Raw genomic sequence first — 24,105 nt, forward strand, 5'->3', positions numbered from 1 at the left:
ACTCTACCATCTCATGGTCACTACAACCAAGGCTGCCCTCAACCTTCACCTCTTCAACCAGGCCCTCCTTGTTAGTGAGGATCAGATCCAGCAGCGCTCCTCTCCTAGTTGGCTCATCCACCATTTGCATCAGAAAGTTATCATCAACGCACTGGAGGAACCTCCTGGACTGAGAATGGCTGGCTGAGTAAGCCTCCCAGCAAATATCAGGGTAGTTGAAATCCCCCACAACAACCAGGCCCTGTAATTGTGAGACTGCTCTCAGCTGCCTGTAGAAGGCCTCATCACCCTCCTCATCCTGATCCGGTGGCCTGTAATAGACACCCACAACAGTATCACCCCTGCCAGCCTGCCCCTTAATTCGCACCCACAAACTCTCAACTCGCTCCTGATCCGCCCCTGGACAGAACTCAATACATTCTAGCTGCTCACTCACATAAAGAGCAACTCCACCACCTCTCCTTAGCGGCCTGTCTTTCCTGAACAAGACATAGCCATCCATGACCACATTCCAGTCATGCGAGGCGTCCCACCAAGTCTCTGTGATTGCCACTAAATCATAGCCCCCCGACCGAACACGGATTTCTAACTCCTCCTGTTTATTCCCCATGCTGCGTGCATTGGTGTACAGGCATTTCAGGGAGCGAGCTGAGCACACCGATTTCACCCCAGGGGGATGGGAGGCCTCCTGGTCTACCTCAACACTAGAGCGTTGCCCCAGTGGTGTAAGAATTGTTCAGGCAGGTCATTTACATGTCCTACAGATGAGAAGGGAAACTCATTTAGTTCCAGAATGCAGTTAGGCTAACGTTAGTGTTCAGCAGTAATGAAACATGTGATTCTCATGGGATTACAACCCCAAACCACAGAAATCTCATAGATCACTGCCACATGCTTTTAGGCCTGCAAGTCTCCAGGGCAAAAGAACCATCTTTTTGGGTTTTGGAGCCCACAGTGAAAACCTAATCCCTGTGTAGTTCCTTTAATATTCCTCTGACATAGATTATGAATTAGAGAAAATTGAATACAGAAATTGTGACAAGTAGTTTAAAATATTTCTTAGAAAAACTGTGCAGACATTAAAAATAACAGCATAGATCTAAAAATCCTTGCGAGTGTTCCACATTAACGATGGCAAACAAATCAAGGTTAGAAGTCAATGTCACAACTATTTAAAGCCTGACATAGTGCCTCTTGAAGTCAGCATGCATTTCTCTCCTCACCCTAAAAAGATCAGGCCCAAACTGACTCCTTGTTAACGTGTTTGTTTCAATTTCACCCTAGAATTAGGTTTCCTTTTAGCAAGAATACGAATTTATTTCATGCTTGCCATACAATAACAAAAGTGAACGTTCACTCAAAATAAACAATAAACCCTCAAGGCTTCACATTTTTCATGTCTCAATTTTGAATGTGTTTTGTTTTACCACCTTCTCCAGGAGCAGGTGTAAATTGGACCACTGCACGTACAGCACTATCTGACTGGATGGTAGGGAAATGTAACATTGAAAAGATTCTCAAGGCTAAGGAGGCTTCTTATTTCCTCATACAAATGTTACATAGCTGAAATAAAAATGATTACATATTGAGGCGAAAAGAAGCATTCATAATCGCGCTAGGGAGAAGACTTCATTGGGACAATCTCAAGCCTCAAAGCACAGTCCAGCAAGACACTTCAACTGCACAGGCTGCTGCAGAGCTGTTCATGTCATGGGTTTTGCCTCTAACAGTGAGCTCTGGCCATTTTCGAGGGTGAAGATGAGATACTCTGAGCTGTTGAGGCTTTTTTTTTTATTTTGAGAGATGTTGTGTAGTAATTTAACAAACTGGCTACCTAAGGCAGGCCAACTCAGCTGCCAGCAAAACTATTCCACATATGTGCTCCTCTACCTGACCAGGGAGACCATTTCACTAATATACACTGAGGATTATTGTGTCTTCATACTAAGATACAATTAAAAGCTTTAAAAATTGGGCTTCTGTGGTATATTCATGTTGTTCTTCCATTGTTTTGTTCCAAATGCTTGTGTTTTTTTAATATTTTTCAGCACTACATATACTCCTTTTTTCACCTACTGGTTTCAATCAGAATACTTTTTCAACAGTTGAATTAAAAAAAGAAATACATTTCCTAACAAGAAGGAACAAGAATCACCACGGTAGTAAAATCACTGGACCAAATTCAATATACAATTGGTAAATCAATACTAATAATGTTAGAAATGGAAAAAAAATCATTGTTGCCAGTCACATTGTATCTCCTAGTAGAACAATATTTGCTATACCAAAATAAAAGAAAGCAAAGGAAAAACTTACATAACAAATAACACACAATAATTATTAACTATTCCATTTCTGATTACAAGAAAGTTTCCTACAAAGAAGCTTGTAGATGAAGACTGATCAATGATAAAGAAGATACACAAGAGGATTCATCCACATATTAAGAAGCTCCCTAGGTGTTCTGGATAGACCAAGAAAAACTGAATGCTATACAGTTTCTAAACCATAATTGCTGTTTTGACTGGCAAAACTGCAGTTTTTAAAACTAGAGGGGACCAGCTAGAATATGCTGTGTCCTGACACTCAGTATGTACAAATTGAAATGTCTTTTTTTTTCACCTAATTATGCCTTTAAGGAGTTCTTAACTTTTGATGAAGTATCATGAGATGAATCTATCATTCTCCTTGTAGTGTACTTGCTGTAAAAAATTACTGCATATGAAATTTCTATATAGTTCAAATATGGAAAGTTTATATTGAAATGGCTTGGAACAGGATATGCTTTTCCACCATTGCAAGCCATTTCCTGCTTCCAAGACAATATCCCTGGCCATATATTAGCACCTCCTTCCGTACGTTAGGCTTTTGTCCCAGAGGTATGGGCACAGTGGTACAGGCTATCACGCCAGTCCTAGCAAGAGATTTCTACCTCACCCAGGAGAGAAAACAAGACAGACTCTTAAAGAATACCTTAATTTTCACTTTTAGTTCATGTAAATAACAATCAAATATATTTGTATATTTTGTAGAAGTAAAGAACACCCACAAAGCACTGATTCAAAAATATTTGTTCCTCAAAGTATTATATGAGTTCATTGAGGACCCCAGTCCTACTCTCATCCAAATCAGTGTAAAGCTTGCAGTGATGGCACTGGGAACACACTGTCCATATGTGGCATCACGCGCTCCACACCACAAATGTTGCTCTCAGCCCAGGGACTTTCGAAGTGATCTTGAAGTGCACAGCCTCCAAAGCAAACCAGACAGTCCTTCAGTCATGGCTCGAACTATCCTGAGGGATCCCACTACGCATCCCTACATACCACCTACGAATTTTAATATTTAGGGCAGGTCAAAGAGGACACTATAAGCATTTTCTTTTTTAAATTTTTGGAGTAGCCTGAAATGTATTTACACAAGTTAACAATTAATGGGATGACAGTGGTTCAGAGTCCTGGTAATCACTGAAGCTGAACACACTTTGTGCACACTTTGTGTACAGGTCTTGGACTTGTTTTTCTCAGTCTTGTCCTGGTTCGCTGACTACAATGCAAAAGGAATTTTATAGATATCTAGTCTTCAAGTCAATCTTTGGTAAGCCTGCTGGATACTTTTTAAGGATTTTACTTTTAAAACTCACAGAAAATTGTAAGTTGTCTTCAAAACGTTGAACTTAGCTCATCCTCAGGAAATTAAACCATAACTCTATGACATGTTACTGCAAAGATTATGTCATGTACCTCTACCATTTCCATTTTGTGCTTTACTGTTGTATTTGTTATTCTACGGTATTTCTTTTTCTTTTTAAGTACAGATGCTTTTTAAAGCTCACAGCCTTTAATGCCATTTCCATAATAGACAAAACCTGTGAATTGTGATAGCAGTTTTATAAGAGTAGCTAAACAAAATGGTTCTAGCAAATAGCTTCAGTGTTTCCTAGTTCATCACATCTAAAATTGGGAAAATGAAGCCTCAAAAACAACAGAAAGAGAAATATTGTTCTTTTATATCCTACAGTTTAGAATGAACAGAAAACATCAGGCATACTTCATACACATAAACTAAACCACCATATTTCTTTTAAGCTAAGTGCACCAAATATAAAACAGCGGCATGTTCCATTTTCCCTATGGTCTTCAATAAATCTGAATCTTTCTTTTATTATTTGGTTCTAGATATTTATGAGCTACATATTTATGAGAATTAACTGCCTTGCATTATCCACTGCTTCTCTATGGATCATTGTGGAAAAATATAATCAAACACACACAATTACTGACCTCTGATGCCTTACAAGTGAAGGATTTCAAAGAGCTTCTTAAAACTTTGGAAATATTATTCACATTTCCTCAGTGTGAAAATACAGTTATAGGAAAGTTAAAAGGCTGGTTCACATTTACACTACAAGTTAAAAGCAGAACTGGAAAGAAAGCCTGAGTCCAAATCTTACGCTCTGTTGCTTAAATGTAACCCTTCTCACCTTCACTGGTCTTGTTAACATCCCATACCCCTACACAGATGGAATTATATTGGGATATTTCCCATAATTATGAGCTACCAGATGCTTTAGATCAGAGCTTTGACATTCGTGCTGGGAGCTGCCTTCCAACAGGATTTGTCCAGCTCACCCAAACACAGCCTTTAGTTTCAGAGAAAACTATCCTTTCACCGCAACAGCGATGTGACCCATTTTGCAGAGGGACATTATTTAGGATCCAGTACTGACCTGCAACAGGGAATTGAGCTCCATTCATTTCAAAAAAAAAAAAAAAGGAAATAATGAGTTAATAATGACTGGGCTCAAAGCTGCTGCAATATATGTGGTATTGCTCAGAGAGCGCAGGAGGCAGAAAGGTCAGGTGGACAGCTCGGGGCAGAGGTGTCAAAGGAGCGAGGGCTCTCATCCCATGTCTGCCCCTAGAAAACTCTGTAACTTCACTTCTCTGCATTCCAATTTCTGTGAAAGAGAAACAGAGGAGATGACAACAAAAAAATAGTTTGTAAAGTGCTCCAAGGTCTGCTGATGAAAAGCGTCCTGTGAGAGCTGGGTGTTACAAATATCCATACCTGCATGAGACAGGAAGGATTAAATCAGATTTTTCTCTGAGGTCACACAGCACCAAGCCCTGAACTTTACTGAAGATGTCTGTCATGCCTAAATCCTACCATTTCATAGAGTATTGGCAGATATCCAATGCAAAAAAAATTGAAGGAAAAAGAGAAGGGAAAGCAGGACTTCCTTCAAGAGCAAAATTAAGGGGCATTCTAATATTGAAAGGCATCACATTAGTATTGATATAAGAAATACTTTATCATAAACTGGGGAATTTGTCAGCAGAATTTGTTAAGGAGGAAAATAATTTCTTAGATTTAAAAAATAAAATAAGATTAGAGGTGTACTGAAGCAAGGAGAATATCCATATCTGTATTAGGTGGATTATTTTTTGAAAGGGATAGGAGTTTTCATGCTCTAGGGCATAAGGCACTTACAAAGCTACTGAGACTAAAAAGACACTCTGCCACAAGTTTACCTTATAGAATTAAAAGTTAAACTTACAGAATTTACATCTTCCTGTACGAGGCACATTACAAAATTTGCATCTTCCCATGATGCCAGGTTTGTCTGCTGACGGAGTCAGAATTCTGGACTCAAAAACACATGGTCAAGGCTGCCTGGCCATTTGAAGTCAATGAATTTGCATCTGGCATGATAATTATTTATAGTACGATTCTCCAAGAGGGCCCAACACTGAGAAGGATGGTCCCTGCTCTAAAGAGTCTGTAATCCGTGTTTTAGGTCTGGAGAGTGGGGGACATGACAGGCAGGAGTACTCCTCTCTGGGCAGCCTGTACCAGTGTTTGATCACCACTACTGTAAAAAAAAAAAAACATTTTCTTAGGACTAGCCAAAATGTTCCTTGCTGAAGCTGGTGAGTGGAGCCCCTTGTCCTTTCTTCATGCTCCTTTCTGGAGCTTTCCAGTTTTCCATATCCTCCAAGAATACTGCCCAGAGGATGCAGCCTTCCCTTATCAGTCTCAATAATGCCACATGCAAAACAAAAATCACCTCCTCATTCTTCCATTCCCTGTCTTATGTTCGTTAATTGTACTAGCCTTCTTCATCACAGTGTTATACCTTAATAGCTGTTTGATGATTTCCACAATGTTTTCACAGCTCCTATTTCTATATAGAGGTAATCGTCTAAATTTATTATTTCTAACTATAAAGTTTTGAATTTCCTAGAAGAAAACAGGTTTTTTGAGTGACACTTTCCTGCAGTCACCAAGTACTTCACATCGCTGAATGTGGCTGACCTGCTTTCATCACTAGTACTTCACAAATCATCTAAATTTTATTTGTGGTTTACTTCCAGAATGCTGATAAAATTGTTGGCTACATGCACAGCTAGTATTGATTCCTGAGGAAATTCATTAGAAAAAACATCATTTGATGGCTGACAACTGCTCTTTCAGGTATCTTTTCAGAGAATACAAAACATTAATCTACAGCACACAAATTGGAGAGAAAACCAGCATTGGGACATCTAGGGCACAGCTTCAGCCTTGATTGCATCTCGAGGGACAGACCTCTGTGTGAGATCAAAAGTCTCATTGTGAAAATATTTCCTGAAGCAGATTTTATGATGGAGATCATTTCAGTGATGTCCAGTTGGGAACTGATGCCTATCGCTTGCTCTTCTCCTGAAGAATGGAGGAAGAAAATGGGGAAAATCCGCTTTAAAACAGCTTTTCAAAGAAAGTCTTTGGGCTGCCAGGATATGGACCTACATTCCAGATGAATGAGGACATCTGGTCATCTTCATGACTTTTCAGAGCAGATCAGTGCCTATTTGGGCATCTGAACCAGCTGGGTTTTCAACAGTGTTTGAACCCAACAGCTCCTGCTGGGAACCCTGTTGAAAATTTCAGAGTTCAGCCCATAAAATTTCACTCAAAATGGAATCCAAACTTTTTATGAGCTTAAACAAAATAAAATAAGGAAAAAAAAACAGGTCAGTGAGTCTCTAATGACTAAAAATGTAAGTTTTCATTTTTATTTCCATGTCCAGATACATTGTTGAGCCCTTTTGAAAACCCCAGCCCAAACATGCATAGCTTTTCCGAGACAGGTTTTTATGATGAATTACCCAATAGCTATGTGCTGAGGTTCTCTCTCTTGTTCCTGCCTTTCCCTTTACAGGGGACAAAAACTTGGTCTCTGCTCTTCTCAAATTTTCTCAGTTCTGAAACTTTCAGAAACGTGGTATCTTTGAGACATTGTAGGCAGGCATACTGAAGGAAAGCTGGTACAATTTCATAAGCCTCACTTCTTCAAGAAAATTCAAGAGTAAAAAATAAACAAAACTTGGAAAATATTAGATAATGGAGCCAAACTGTGAGGATTCTCTTAAAAAATTAGCCTCATTGCTCTGCTCAGATTTGGCATCTCTTTCTCTCTCTCCACATATTTCATGCTAATAAAAAAAAGGTTCTTTGGGGCAAGAATGTATCTGCTTTGGTGCTTTACCAAGCTCAGTGGGGAGCGGACTCTGACAACTGAGTAATTTTTATAATAATGAATTACTTGCATCATCCACTGCAGAAGATTATATGTCCCAGTGCACTAGCCCTCAGCAATATGTATGAAAATCTTGGAGGCCTAAGCCCACAGTTGAAGAACTTAAATTCTCGGGAGATATATTTTCAATTAAAGTTTTTTATGTTAATACTTCAGATGTTTCAACAATAATTTGCCGAGGCATGCAGGGTATCTCAGTTATAAAGAAAAGAGGAGAAATAATTAATGTGCCCAGTTTGATCTTCTAGTTTCCCCAAACTTATTTTCTTTGTTGCTTCCAGAAAATTTAACTACAAACAAATTAACAATAAGTTGGTAGCTGCTCTGGAGTTTCCTTAGTTACAAGAACAATTGTGTAAAGCAAAATAATTCCACTTTGCAATGTTACACAGGCCAGTACAAACAATTCAGCCAGCTGATAACAAGCTTTTCTTTCCCAGAATAGTCTTTGCCATGTGTCAGTGCATCTCCATGAAGGAATAATTACTGTAAATAATTGGTAAATATTTGCGGTGCAGCAATGCTGCTGCATCCCAGCTGAGACTCTCAGCCCTTTATGAGAGTCCATGTACAAATAAATAGCAAAGATGGTCCCAGCTCTGAAGGCTTTCAATTTAAATCAGCAAAATGGACAAAGGCCAGAAGAAAAGCAGTACTATTTTTCCCATTTTGCATCTGGGCTACTAAAGCCCAAAAAATTTATAGAAATTAATTACCAATGGTAAATTAAATAGGCAATTATCTGTGGTTTTAAATGAAGTCCCTGTTAAAAGGGGAGAAAACTCAAAGCTGCCACACCAGAGCGCACCGCCTTTGCCACGAGCCCATCCTTTCTCAGCAATTTTGGAAGTTTGCAGTTTCTTTGTTGACCCATGCAGAGCGTTATGAGGTTGACCACACACTTTACTGTAGTGTAGCTTGAGGTGTTTAGAGGGCTTTTCAAAGAACACAGGCATCTCCAAACCGCTCCAGCCCTGCTTCAGACCACAGAGGAGAATACTGTGCTGCGTGGGCTCCAACTGGGAGACACCACCTTTTCACCCAGTTGGGAGGAAAAAAAGCCATACTAGCTCCTTATATTCCCACAGTATTTCAGTTCTGTTTTTAAGCTAGGGCCGAAATCAGTAATGCTGAGGACTGAATGCCAAGGCTGTTCTTGTTGTACGCTGCTAAGCTTAATCTGCAAGGAGATGGGCAAGAAATCCTTCAGGGAATCCTACTGCGCTGAGACTTCCAGCCACACTTGGGGCTAAATTCTGGGAGAGCAGTTAGACATTTGAAGCGATCTCTAACCTCAACCAAATCTTAAGGGAGTTATCAGCAAATAATCTGAATATGAAGGTAGGCATGGGAAATCAGTGAATATCTGCCCTTTCTGCATTCTTCATGAAACCCAATGGAAAACAATGTCCCTTTCTTTAAAAGAGAAATGTGGATGCTTGCTGTGGAGGGCATGGTTTGACTACCAGTATTGCATTGCTTATAAAGTAAGCAGCATGCTGAAATCTTGGGGTTTTGCATTACTTTTTCTCTGCTTTTTAACATAATATATATAATGGTTTCTACTTGTGAAGAAATATAAAAATGCTACATTTTTTACATTAAGTACTTCCTTTTAGATCACAAATGAAAGTATACTTCAGTTTTGCAAATTCATTTACTTACTTTTAAAATCATATACATGCACTTGCAAAAAAAATATGTGAATATATGTTAAAAAATCTGGAAGGCCAAAGGTTCTTAATACACAACAGGATTTTTCTCCTACTACCCTCTAGGAATAAACAGCTTACACATGGCATCGCCCTAGACATCAATTAGCTCCACACAACCTAAGAACAGAACGGTTCCATCTGAAATTGAGGCCAAGGGAGAGAAGAACCGTGAACCCCCAATTCCTGCTTCCGCAAAGCAGCAATGGGGATTCACAGCTCCCAGTACAGCACAGCAAGTAGTTTTGGACCATGTGTGGGAGATGCAAGCTGCTGAAGAGACTTCCTTCCCTGCCACTTTCCCTCCCCTTTTTCAAATCAAATTTGTACCCTCTCGGAACTAAAAGAAGTAAATATTCATACAATAAGGTGAAAAAAGAGCATTCAAAGATGACAGAGAGCAAATCATTCCTATCAACAAAGTCACACAGTTGGGAGGGGAATCTACCTTGCTCCTTGACATCAGATCAATATTTTGTCAAGCCTTGCAGACCTGGCAACTGAGGGCTCCTGTGTCCAATACTGGGAGAATGGATTGCTGCCAGACCTTGACAGTTATCTTGAAACATGAGCTATACTTGCAGGGCCAAACTGCCTTCTCCTGTTCTATGTTTGGGCTGATTCAGATTTTCCACTTGTTCATATAAGACATGAATTTAATTGCAGTCCCCATTCATTTTCCTTAGTTTGAGGGAGGAGGCACAGCGATGGGCCCTTTGCTGTACCAATACTAGCAAGTGCCAGGCATGCATCAAGGAGGGTATCCATGGAGGTTTGCCAGTGCTCAGGACTTTAGCTTACAAATCTTCTATTACTCCAACTCTGGATCTTTGCTGGGCAGTATTTGTCAGCTATTTTGTGCACAGACAGAGCCTGTGATGAAACACAAGCAAGATTTAAATTCAGCCCTCCAGAGACATATGGTTAACCCCAGTAGCACTTCACCACTGCTCCCTCTCACTGACCCCTTTCAAATTTCTGCATTTTGCCCTGATCCATAGTTCTTTCCTTTGTGTATCTGTCTTCTATTACAGTTGTCCATGGGGTGTGTCTGCGGACAGTTTAAGTTTATTAGAGTTCGGAGTGCCAAGCAAGTACAGCTCAGCTTGGAAAGGCTGTCAAAATTATTGGCTCCACTTACATGGATGTCTGAGTTTCTTCTGAAACAGATTCTCAGGATTCAAATTTATGGACTAAGACATCCAAAATCAATGATGATTTCTCTTAAAATACCAAACTGAGGAGCTCTGGGCCTGATTTCTGAGCAGTCAGACAGCCATGAACAGAGAGTGCATAGACACCTGGGGGCAATAAATGTACCAGCTATTCCAAGCTAAGCTGCCATCAGTGAGACTGATTTCATTCTTCTTCCTGTCACTGAGACGCTCTGGTTTTCAGTACAAGATGTACAGTTAACTCCACAAAGCAAAGACACAGATTAAAGAGATTAATGTTGCTTGTTACTGATGCAGCTTCATTTCACCCAGACACAAGACCAACAGTGGAACAAGACTCAGTGGTACACGGCTTCCTCCTCACCCCAAGGAGACACTGCCATGAGAATACAGCATCCTGCAGCAGGAGGTTTTCCTAACCTCAGACTCACAACCAAGCTAATCGGGGCAGATTAACTGACCTTCATATACACGTCATGGGGGGCCACACCAGCAGGACTCATCTTTCTCCTCAGACCCACAAGGATCAATGGAGAGGCATAAGTATCACCACAGTGCTGCTGTCCTCGAGCCTCTCCTTTGGGAAAAGACAAAGGTGGAGGAAGAGGCATTAGGGACAGCACTGTTTCCTCCCAGACTGAAGCACTGGCTTTCCTCATGAGCAGGTTTGGTGGGTGGGGAAGGACATGGAGCATGTCCATCTCTCAGCGCTATTCCCCCCACATTCCTTATTAAAGGCAAGGTGTGGAGACAGAGCCTTCACAGCCTTTGAGACCTTTCCACCCTTCGCAGCTTGCTGGGCACAGCCTAGGAAGCTCGAAGCTGCAGTATAAGCAGTTCTGGGTTTGACATAAACAGCAAGTCCCACTAAGGATTAGAGTGCATGTGGTTGTTGATAGTTGTCCACACATACACAAGTGACAGGAAGCCATCCCTCCTGAGTGGTTATATCAAAAAGTTTTTTTACAGTTGTATATGGATTAAAAAAATACCTGCTGATCCAAGAAGAATATCTTTTTGAATTTATATAATTTTGTCTTATCCTAATTGCAACTTTACAAAATGTTATCAGCTACAACCAACATCCTTGCTCTGACAGACCTCTGAATTCTTGGATGTTTAAATTAATGGCTTCTGTCTCATCCAATTAATCTCCATTAACTATTTGTTCTTCTTAGAAATGAAATGAAAATGTATTTCCTAGCAACTGAAACAGTAAGGTGATACATCTGAGAGGTAATTTAGCATTCATAAAGATTTGAGCACAGGACAGAGAGCTTTGGGACTTCAGTCTGACTCTTTTGATCAGCTTGTTCCTCCGAGATAAACCACAAGTAAATGCTGTGACACTAAAGATGTAAAATGGCTCTGAACTCACAAAAATAAGACAAGAAAGTTAGATTAAAAGAGATACACTTTCCTCAAAATGCCTATGTGTCATTCACAGTGATATATTTCACAGAAAACCTTTTGCAAATTAGCAATCCCAGAGGGAGCTGCTTTCGCACCTGGACAAGAAGTGCCCACAGGGCAGCACACAGCAGTTGGTGGCTGACCAACACATCTAGTTGATGAATAGGTGACAGCTAAAACAATTTAAACACTGGAACCGCTATTGCCTTATACATCAAGTAATGGTCCTTTGCTGTTCCGCCCAATTTCATCCTTCTGCCTCCAGCTTTGAAACTGTTCAGACAGAAGGAAAGCTTTTGGTCCAGGGTGAATTTGGACAGAGGCACCAGTCCAGCCTGAAGTACAGGCAGAGGGATTCATGTAACTTTTTCTGCTGCTGAACAAAATAGACCATCTCTTTATTTTCTGTTGTTACCTCTTAAATTTTTTCAATGTTCTTCAGTACAAAACCCCAGGAGAACTGATAAAACTCCACTGACTGATTCTTTTTAATATATGCTAGAAACTTGCACCCCCGGCCAGAAAGCTGTTTGCAGGAGGAACATTTTATTAAAACTTGCATGGTAGTCCAAAAAGAAATAAAACCCCTTGTGTAAACCTATTGCTGGAGAGTATTCTAGAAACATCTTGTTCCATTAAGTTCAAGAAGGAGCTTGGCAGATTTCTTGCCTTGGATGACAGTTGTTGTTGCGTCTGGCCCAATCAGCTCATCGAATCATAGAATCATAGAATGCCTTGGGTTGGAAGGGACCTTAAAGATCATCTAGTTCCAACCCCAGCTGCCATGGGCAGGGACACCTTTCCTCTAGACCAGGTTGCTCAAAGCCTCATCCAACCTGGCCTTGGTCAAAGTGCTGCTCCCTCTTGGAAGAAGGATGGTGAGCTAACATTTTTAGTGTGTAAGACCCAGAAAATGCAAAGGAGTTTGCAACCAATGTTAATTACACCGGTGATTACAGTAAATCTGCAAATTATTCCAAGAAACCAAGTGTGCTCCCAACACCGTGACTGCATCCATTCCAGCAAATTAAATGTGCACGGGACTCTTCCTTGGCCTTGGGGCTGTGTGGCATAGGGCAGCCAACAGCCACCCTACAACTCCCTTGGCCTCCATGATGAGGTGGTGTCAGACAAGCAGTCTGTTGGAAATCCTTCCCAGCACATGCAAAATCTAGACCTAAGAGAGTGCAAGTGGGCCCTGGCCAAAACGGTGGTAAGGACTGTGCCCAGCAGGATGGGCAATTACAGGTGCTGGAGCCTGTGGCCTGACACTGATATAATATCACCAATGTAGACAGCAAGCCTCAGGAACTAGGACTGCACACAGAATTTTCTTCTCACTTTCCAAGTGAGGTATTAGTGGGTTGTGACGTGGCAGCATCATCCATCAGTCAGACATCTGCTGAACTAGATTACAGCTGACACGACTGCTTCTGCGTTCTTGTTCCTTTTCCAGAACAAATCCTACTATTTTAAGATAGCTGTGTGCTCTCAATCCCATCCAATGCAATCCAATCCAATCCCAGACAGTCCAATCCAATCCAATCCAATCCAATCCAATCCAATCCAATCCAATCCAATCCAATCCAATCCAATCCAATCCAATCCTTTCTGAGCTATTAAAAGAGCAGGTGTGAAAGAGCAAAGTCTGGATTCCCCGCCCTCCCCCCTGAGATGTATATTCTGAACTCTGGAGATACATATAGAAGTGAATCCATGACGGAACAACTTAGAGCTTCCTGCCGCATATAAATTGCATCAGTTTACAGCATATAAATGACTTGAAGACTTTCAATCATTGGGTTAAATTGAGAAAGGGTAAGTATGCAATATAGGGCTTTGGTAAATGGAGCCCAACAGAGGCTGTCTAAGGGGCTATTTTAAAAAAAAGAGTTTTAAAATGAGTCAAGATTTCACTTTTCCTCTTTTGAAAAGAAGTGAGGCAGAGAAATCAGGAAGGAGAGGTTATGGCAAGTTGAGCATCATTGCACTAGATTTCCCCTCTGATCTGTGGGGAGAGACAGGGACCCTCAGATTTACAGCACTCTGCATAGCAAGGCTTACGTACCCAACAGATTTATTTCCTGATTTTTTCAGAGACGTATGGTGCAGTGAACACAACCTTGTAAAAGACGTGAGACACAACAAGCAATTCTGTATTGATAGTGTTTTTTCAGGGAGGGGATGCACAAAAAAAGGTGCCTCCCCACAAGAAGCTGTTTGCTTGTGCTGCACTGAGGAAGCCAAAGCCTAATGAGTTCTCCTGAAATGTTGCCCATGGTGGGGTAAGGGAGGACAAGGAGGCAGTGACTGCTCTGGGAGCACGTGGAAAGTGCTGTCACACCATGCTGTTTGACACACTCACAACACTGTTCCCCTGCAAGGTACGACATCAACCATCTGGTAATTATTAACCTTTTCAGACTAGGGTCAGTGAGGCTGCAGGACGGGTTTGCCACCCGTCGGAGCTGATGGTGCTCCCTGCCTGGTCCTTGCCCCACCCCACAACACAAGTTACGCTCAGGGCAGTTGCCACCATCTCTTGCCTTCACAGCCTGCACCAGGGGTCCCAGCTGCAGGGAGGCGAAGGAGATGTGACGAAGACACAGCAGGATCACTTTACGTGATCAGCTTCACACAGCAGCACACATGAGCATGCAAGATAAAGAGTATCGACCACAGCTTTGCAATCCTGTTGGCAGGTATCAACGCAAATACATTGCCTATCACCCATACAGACGACACCATCTGAGGGCAATGCCAATGTCTGCACATTTGAAAGAAATGTGAAATTTCCCTGGTTTCAGGTGAATTTTTCTTTCTCCTTTTAGGATAGCTGATTCTACTTTTCAAGCAGGAAGGAGTTGCCTAATTTGTTTCTGATTTAGGTGACATTTATATTCCAATAATGCTCAGAAAGCCTAACCAGAACCACGACTGCACCATACTGGAACTGTGCAAGCACAGACTGGGAGGGTGCCAGCTTAGTTAATGGTTACTCCTGCCCTTCAAAACTTTTATTAATCCTTTTTTTTTACTGGAAGGCAGCAATTCAATTTTTAGTGTTATCCCTATTCAATGCACAGTTCATCAGCATGCCACCTGGAATTAATATTTACCTTATTCTTAGCCTCAGTTAAGATGAGCAAGTGTCTTTTGACCAAGTGACCCAAGCAGACCCCAGACATGAAACATTCGCTTTTGTTTCTCAACCTTTCCCTGCCACACAAGACATAAAGCCAAGGGGGCTCCTGTAAAACCCATAAACTATGAATAGCAGGTGGGTGTCCTCATGCAGGTCTACCTCCATTGCAGAGCAACAGCACTTCTGCGGTCCTGACGCTCATGACAGCACAGAGGAAGGCAGAACCAGATAGCTGGAAATTTCTGAGCAAGTTAGAGCTATATCAGCTTTCCTACCAAATCATCCACATTATGGGATCTCCATTTTCAAAAGGTTTTAAGCCAATGGATGGCTGTACATTGGAGTCACTCTTGTGAGTGAAGAGACGTTTCTGCAGACAGTGCAGAGGACACCTGAAAGGCTGAGTAGCATCTCAAGTCAACCATTCACTCCAAAAAGAACATGGCCTGTTGCTTGCATGAAGAGGAAAATGCTCATCTTGGAAAAATATCTTCCGGCTTTTGAGAAGGGGTGGCTTGGAAGATGGACCAAGTGGACCACAGGAGTAGCATATTTGGCTGCCTGCATTACCTACTGGCTGGGGTCACTAGTTCCTTTTCAGTCTGGGTCATATGAAAGCACAGTTATTTTTACCTAATAAACTATGACCCAAGCTAAAAATATGTTTGTCATTTGATAAGTGAATTGGCACAGTGAATGACTGTCACTGCTTAGCATTGATGTGTAAGTGATGAGAGCTAGAAGGGCACAAACATAACATGATAAAAATGACAGTATTTTTAATTTCACGTAGTTGTAATTCACACTTGTAGCAACTGAAAGTGTTGCCTTCTGGGATATCTGAGATGAGGACAATGATGACAAACCAGAGAGAGTCTAAATAACAACCACATAAACAGTGAAAATAAAAGCATTAAATAGAATTTCACAGTTAATTACTAGTGATCAGGGAAAAAAATATTTGCACTTCTAAGAAACAAGTAAATACATAAAAAAGGATTCATAGTGTTGTCAGATCACACCTTGTTGCTTAGTGACAACATGACATGACCTGATGAATCACTAAGCAACATACTCCCATTCATCAAAATAAATGTCCCCCAATTTCATGAATATATATCTTCCTCACACACAACTGTAAATGTACACACATAAACATGACATGAACATTTTTGTATCACAGTAAAAACAGGAGCTCTTTTTCTTTTTTCCTGTTTTAAATAAGAAGGACAAATAATACTGACGTCAAGGTTGGTAGCAAGGTCTACTGTGTAAAATCATGCTGGTGAATCAGTACAAAGGCGTTAATGGCTACAGGGACAGCAAAAATATAGCAAGCTGACATTTAAGAGTCTTTGTAATTAAACTGCTGATGTGCAAACCTACAACAGAAAAAGTGATCACAGTAATCAGCCCTAAACAAAGACTGAGAATCGGAACAAACACGTCAATACCTACAGGCAGGGAGTACATTAGAAGTGATTGCCACTGCCAGTAATCGGTGCTTGGAAATGCTGAAGTTGTCAAAAGGGCTCTGCTTTTGGTGACTGCACTTGCTTATCTATCTGTTCAGAGCACTCCTGTGTAACTCCTTTCCACACTCCAGATGTAGGCAGCAGTCCAGCGGAACAGACTTTAAAAAAGATAAATTAGTACGGATGTCAGCTAAAACAGCTGAATGCCAAAGGAATCTCGACTGTGTTTATAAGTGGGTTTGAGCTCTGCCCAAAGTCTTTGTGTCTCTGGGGAGACTGGACAGAATATCTGCATTGCTGGAAAGTACCCGCTGTGCACAGCAGTCTGTGTCCAAAGGGCATGGAGTTATTTATCCTACTTGCTTGAATCACGGTATTAAGGATGATATATGAATTCAAGGTCAAAGTGGTTTGCCCCTTGCCACTGCTACTAGACCTTTTCTTTTGCTCCTTTTCTAAAAACACTCTTCTTTACTAGTGTGGAAGATGAGCTCTTTTAAAATAACATCTCTTCATGGTTTTATCCATTTTAACTCTCACTATGTCTAAATCTCTTCATAACTTTTAACATCAGTCCTCTAAAGAGAGCCCTGGTAAAACATGCAAGAAATAACTTAGGCCTTAGATTCTGTTTTCAAAACCAGAGGCATAGTTAGTACAACTCACTCATCCATCCTGGAAATGCTGGAAAATGCTGGAAATGCTGGAAACCCTTTGTCAGAAGCATAAGGCAATGAGGGTGGTTTGGGTTTAGAATTTTTTCTTCCCTTCCCAGAAAGGACTTTTGAACTCTCCACCCCAAAAAGAAGAGGGGAAAAGGACAGAAATGATCATCCTTTTAAACCGGTTCTAACACTATGTAACATAGGTTGCGTCCTCACCAGTGTCACACCTGGCATGCTGGAACTTCATCATTAAAAGCACTTTCTGGAATAAAAGACCACATCCAGAGATCGTATCAAAGTCTTCAGAAAAAAAAAACACGTTCCTGTCTTTGCTAGGAAACAAACAAGAAAGTCTGAAAGATCTTTGAACTACAGTCTGTAGCCAGATACACTCTCTTCAGACAGTCAGGCAAAGAGCTAACATCACAAAAATACCCAAAAAGAAATTATATATGAGCTATTAAAGAGGGATGTGAAGGTAAATCAAGGTCTGCCAAAACCCCTAGAAACTAAAATTCCCAATCATTTTAACCAGGTTTTCCTTCCATTTGAGATACTCAGAGAGGACAGAAAAAAATTCCAAAGGTGTATGGTTTCTGGTAATGTAGACTTTTCATTTAGTTCGAAGTATTTAATGATAGTTTGCATGTAGTGTCATATCTTTTCTTGTTGTAGCTGAGTATTTAGTCCTAAAAGACAACCCTTACATGTATCTATAGCACAAAAGAGAAAGATCGGTGAGTCACCCAGAAAAGGATAGTGAGAATGGGGAGAGAGAAAAAAAAAGTCTTTTAAAGCTGTCACTACATTAACAAACTAATCTCACCACTGGAAAAAAAAAAAAGGATAAAACCTTGAGTTGGTCCCAAAGGACAAAGCTACACTCAAGTTTCATATTCTTTGAACATCAGAGGTGGTGGTTATGGTCCGAGGTCCACTGCGGATCCGTCCCTGCCAGATTTCCACCTGTTCTGCTTTTACTTTTTGCCATCTCCTTTGCTGTTTGGCAAGGCACATCTCTAAGACCATTTTAAGATCAATTGTAACCACGTACATCAAAATCTCTGGTCCTTGCCACTAAATGAGCTCCATATAGGAAGAGCCTAAAGCACACAATCAGCAAGTGCAGTGGTGCACATACGCACCACACCTTGTGCTGCATCTCAGCCTGCAGCCCAAAAAGCAATCGAGTCTGCTCTCAGCCACTTCTAGAGCTGAATTTGCCCTGTCATTCCTCACGGGAAACAAAGAGGTTTGCCAGGAAATGCTGCGTAGCTGACATGAAAATAAGAGTTTTAAACTGAAGTGTCCTTCACTGCAGTCTCTCCAGCTAATTTAGATCAGGTTGGTGTGAATGACAGAGGAAACCCACTATTATTTTTTCTCCTGACAGTACAAGAGTTCTAAAAATTACATGCTTCTAATCCCTCATTAGCTGGCATTTTAAATTCCCAGGCTGTGTAGCTTGCTCTCAAGGAGAAAGTGACAAGAGAAGAGTTATAATCCCTGTGGCAAGAGCTGTCACTGAATACCTGCTGGGTGATAAATCCACTAGGCTTTTTCAACTAGCTTCTTTTCATGCTTAAACTTCAGGGATGCTACTCAAAATAAGGAAAAAATAAATGAAAATGACACACAATCTAAAATTCATGGCATGTAGCATGACCTGTGTATACCAACTGATATGAGATGTGTTCAGTCTTTGAAAGACCCTCCACATCATAGACTAGAAAAAGCAGGGATTAACAAGCTATATATTTTCCTAAATTGTTTTTCTCTCTCTCAGAAAATGTAGATGCAACACTGCAGCTTGCTTAGAAATTGATCTTCCCCTGTAATGGACATTAAGACAAAGCTCTCTATGAAGACGTCCAGCACATTAAAATGAAACTAATAGACCAGGCATCATATTTATATTAAGTTCAATATTCAGCAGAACCAACTTGCACTAATCACAGGCAGGCCAATTGCAAATGATTGAATTTTGCAAATGAACAAGCACAAATAAAAAGCAGAGATAACACCATCAAAAACATTTTAGCTTGTTAAGCTGATAAGCACTATGTGGTTCACATTATTTCATACTGCATTGCGTTTGTCACACATTTAGTAAAAGTTATGGTGCCATAAGCAACATGACACTTGCCCACTGTGCACATTGTCATCATGTCAACACAGAGTCTAATATCAAGCTGATGCTAGAAGAAACAGTTACTGGACTTTGAGTCAGAATCCCCTCTTTAACTCAATTCAGGGAAAAATTGGTAGGGAGCTTGTGGCATTTTCAGGTATAATCACAGAATCACAGAAGGGTTGAAGTTGGAAGGGACCTCTGGAGGTGACCCTGTCCAACCACCCTGCTCAAGCAGGGCCACCTAGAGCCAGTTGCCCAGGATCAAACGTGAACTATATGCATGCTTCAGTGGAGAACAAAAACCATTACATTCCCAAATATACATTTGCCTACCATACAAGTAGAGTTCAAGAGGTGACAGGGTCAGCTTTCTCAGGCTGTGCTGTCATCTGCCTTTGAACTTGCTTGTGAGCAGCCAGCCTCTTGGGGAGCAGGGAAGGTTAATCACCTGTACGGGTTGATGTTCTCCCTCATTGCTTAACATTACAATGAAGATGTCAGATATCAGTGACTTCTTTTCCTTGATGAAATGATCTTTATCATCAGGCACTGAACAGTGCAAGTTTCCACATGGACCACTATCCCACCCGCATATCCCTCCATCTTGTTATTGCCAGCTCGGGTTGAAAACCCCAAACTCAGTGTTTCTCAAGGTCAAAGAGGATTTTGCAGGCATTGTGCAAGAACTGGATAACAAATAAATTCAAGCCTTTACACTTCACATACAACACTTTGAATTATCTTATAGTTAAGGCAGATGAAGTTTTTCCAACTGATGCATCATCACTGTAGAAATCAATGGCAACATCTTATATTTATAGAGCGTCTTGTGCCACAGAGTCTTTAAGCTCTCTACAGAGCAAAACACACAAACATGATAATATTAGTAGTGCTTGGGAACAATTTCAGTCTGCCCTGTGGAGCATTTTTCTGTCCTCTGTTAGCCTGTTACCTCTTTGAAAGGCCATTTTAATTTTTATACAGCTTTATGACTATTATAAATAGACATTTTCATTTCTGTCATTTCACAGGGTCTCACATCTCTCAGTAGCATGAGGACTAGAAACAATACAGACAAGTCTGGAAATTTGCTGATACTGACTGCTGTGAATAGGGTAGGCACAACTCCCTTTGACAAAAAGAAAACCAAGTTTCAAAACATCTCTCCTTGCAGCTTCTAGACTCTTGAGGAATTAATCACGAAAGGAAAACAAGAGTCTCTAGTGAACCGTGTTGGGTGGAAGGCTTATTGCTGTTACGGTCAGTGAATAATGAATGTAGTAGCAAGGAAAAATGTGTACTGTCAGTAAGGCAGTGTCTGAGCATTCCCCAGCAGGATTACTGCAACACAACAAAACTACAGATGACAAGAGAATTTGAATATAGGAGAGGCTCTGAGGGAGATACATATATGCATGCACACACACACATATATATAAAATATATTGAGCTCTGAGGGAGATACATATATGCATGCACACACACACATATATATAAAATATATTCTATCATTATGTTATTATTGCATTATTGAATTATTCTGTATACATTAACACAGTTTCTGAACCATTACATTGAAATCAGAACTGTTCACGAAGTAGGGTGTTACTGACTCAGAGTAATTTCCATTCCGAAGTGCAGAATGCAGACCATGAAAATGCATGGAATGATAATATCAGCAAGAGGAGTGAGCTACACTAATGCAACTTGCTTTTACCAAATAGCCATCAAAGAACCAAATTTAACAGTGCTCACGAAGCAATTTCCTTTCCTTGTCTGACCACGTGCCTTTCCTCTGCTGAAAAACCTTTTTGAATACTGACTGAGTTCCCTCTGAAGTCCACAGCAAGTCTTTGGTGGTCTTTCCACTGAATAGATCACCTTTTTTGGAGTAAAGAGCACTAAGAGATGCATTGATTTCAAGTCTATAGTCACAGATTTAGAAGGCAGCAGTGCTTTCCCATAGTTGATAGTTTATTACATTCATTTCAGAAGCACAACCAGAGCACCCTCTTCACAGGTCAGTGGAAAATTAGGTTCTTCGTGAGCCCTTTTCACTCCACTGAGTAAAATGACCACCAAAAAGATGGGCTGGGATTCATCTGAGCCACGACTATGTCCGACACAGTCACCTCATGCTCCCTTTTAAGTCAGTTCAGAGGGACAGGCACTTTCAGAGGATGATTCCGCTGATCTGATTTATGTGCCTGCCTGAGGATGACATCCGTTGTCTCCAGCTGTCTGGAGGATGCTTACTTTTATCATCTTTTGACCATAAAGTAACTGGCTAAGGTCTATTGCAAGACACTTTGGTTAGTAAATAGTGTGGTGACAGACAGCATAGCTTGCAGTTTGTGAATGCGGCACACTGCAGATTCCCAAAGGATCTTAGCACTATAAAAAATCCCACAGCTGGGCAGGACAGAAGTAGTCAGCTCCTCTCCAAGTGGGAAAGGGAAGTGTCTCCGAAATACCGAAGGTCTCTGGCAAACAATGTTAATTGATTTGCAGAAAGGTTAAAGAGGACACTCTCCCTCTGGTAACATAGCAATGGAGGACAAAGCTCAGAGTTTTCCTGACAAATTGAATATACACTTAAAAAAAAATATATACTCCTCTAGAGTCAAATGCAAGTTACTGCACCCAGTCAGTAATGATCATTAACAAATACAAAATGAGAAAACACTAGTTACGCAGCCACTGGAGTGATCTAAGGATTAGTGCAGAGCAAGCACTGAATTTGAATCAACAATGTCCTTTCTGTTGTGAAAAAGACACCACCATGCTCAAATATAAAAACAGAACTGTAGCTTGACGATGCAGAAGGTCATGGGCCCTGTGATTCAGAAGGAGGTGAACAGACAGAGCAACAGGAACAATCGGAGGTATATAAAGCACGTTATATGAGGAAAGACTGAATGCAGTGGGATTGTTTACCCTAAAGAGAAGGCTGAGTGGAACATAATAAAGCTTTCAAGAATGTAAAAGGATGCTGCAAAGGGAAAGAGAACAATCTTTTCTCCAAATCCGCATTGGGTTGGACCAAAAAAATGGACTTAACTTGCAGAATAGAAGATCCAGAGAACAGCTGAGGAAAAACTCTGTAGCAGTAAGCACAGTACAAGAGTAAAACATAGGGAAGACTCTACCACCAGAGATCTTCATGAGCATGTCAGACCCAGACATGGCACAGGCATAGGAGAAGGCCAGCAGAAATAACCACCTGCCTCACAGGTCGTTTTCAGGCTTCCACAGTGCTCAGAGCCTGTGGTCACTATCATAGATAATCAGTATTAAGTGACAGTCTCCTCCTCGGCATTTGTTAGAAGACAGCACGGAAAGGGACAACTTCTCCCAAGGGCAGAGATTGCTGTGGGATGCTCATGGTATAATGAAAAACTTACTACAAGCCCCTTGTGACAGCACTACGAGCATTGTACAGTACCCCTCTTCCCCAGGTCCCCTATGGAGAGTGTGCTACACCCTGAGCTGCTCCACCCACAGAGGTTAGCTCAGGTCACTACTTATTTTGCTACTGGTGAGAATTTTTCATTGGCTTTTGACTAGAGTAGAAGGATTCAGACAAATAATCGCCACAGACACAAAGTATGTAGCAACAGATCCCACAGTTCTGAAATAATCAGTTCAGAAATAGCTTGGATTACAAAAAAAAAAAAGCCCCAAAAAAGCAACATAAAAACAAACACAGTACAAACAGATGGAAAAACATCACTCTACAGTGTTATTTGACACCTCTCCCTTAAAACATGAAAGTGCCTTTGAAGTACAATGTTAACTGCATATATTATCACATAGTAAAGAATGAATAAATAAATATTGGGGCTTGTTAAAAAATCTGTGCTGGAGACTCATTTCTTGCTGAAAATGTCATTAATCAGCAACCTCACATCCTCAATTTCCCCCCAGACGGAGCTGTAGCTCAAGGCAGAGCAAGTCTTGTGAGCCATCTCCCTCACTAACCACAGCCTGAGAGATTGTTTTCGCTCATTGTGAACATCCCTGTCAACTGCAAGGACTCCTGGTATGGGAAAATGTGCTGGAAAAGGAAATGTTTTGGCTGTTTTGTTAACATACTGTCACTTGGAAATAAACAGAGACTAGTCAAGTGCATTATGATGAACCATGACTTTATTGGCCATAAACCACAGCCTGAAAGACCATTTTCTGTCCTGAACCAAAGTCTGATACTGTAACCAGTCCTTCCTAGCTCCGTTTCCTACTCTAGCATGTCTGGACCAGTAGTTTTGCTAGATGGACAATTTCTGCTTCATTTGTTTGGCCCTTTCCTCATCATTAGAAATGTAGAAATGTAGACCATCTGTTCTTGGTAACAGAAAATAAACATTCACATTTATTTGCAAGTTGCTGTTGCTTTGCACAGAAAAGAAGATGAAAGCACCATCAGCTGAAGACAGCAGCATCTCTCCAGTTCAGGATCCATACTACAACTCTTACATAGCAACAATGATTTTACCAATCTTCTATTTTTCCAGGCACGTAAAGATTTGACGGTGTCTCAAAAAAAAAATCTAAACTATAACTGTTCTGAGCAAGACACCAGGAAGAGGGAGGAGGTAACTTTGGGTCTGATTTCAGTTTGATTTGCCCTTATATGATCAGTTAAACCACACACTATACTAGTATTTAATACTCACTTGACATTAGTGTCAATGATTGTGCAAAGTATAAGAGAGTAGGAGACCTGCTGTGAGCTGAAGCATCTGACACTGACCCATTCCCCTGGGCCAAGGTAAAATTGCCCAATACACCATTCTCGGACAAA

Source organism: Nyctibius grandis, chromosome 2 (assembly GCF_013368605.1).
Source record: "Nyctibius grandis isolate bNycGra1 chromosome 2, bNycGra1.pri, whole genome shotgun sequence".
Taxonomy (NCBI): Eukaryota; Metazoa; Chordata; class Aves; order Nyctibiiformes; family Nyctibiidae; genus Nyctibius; species Nyctibius grandis.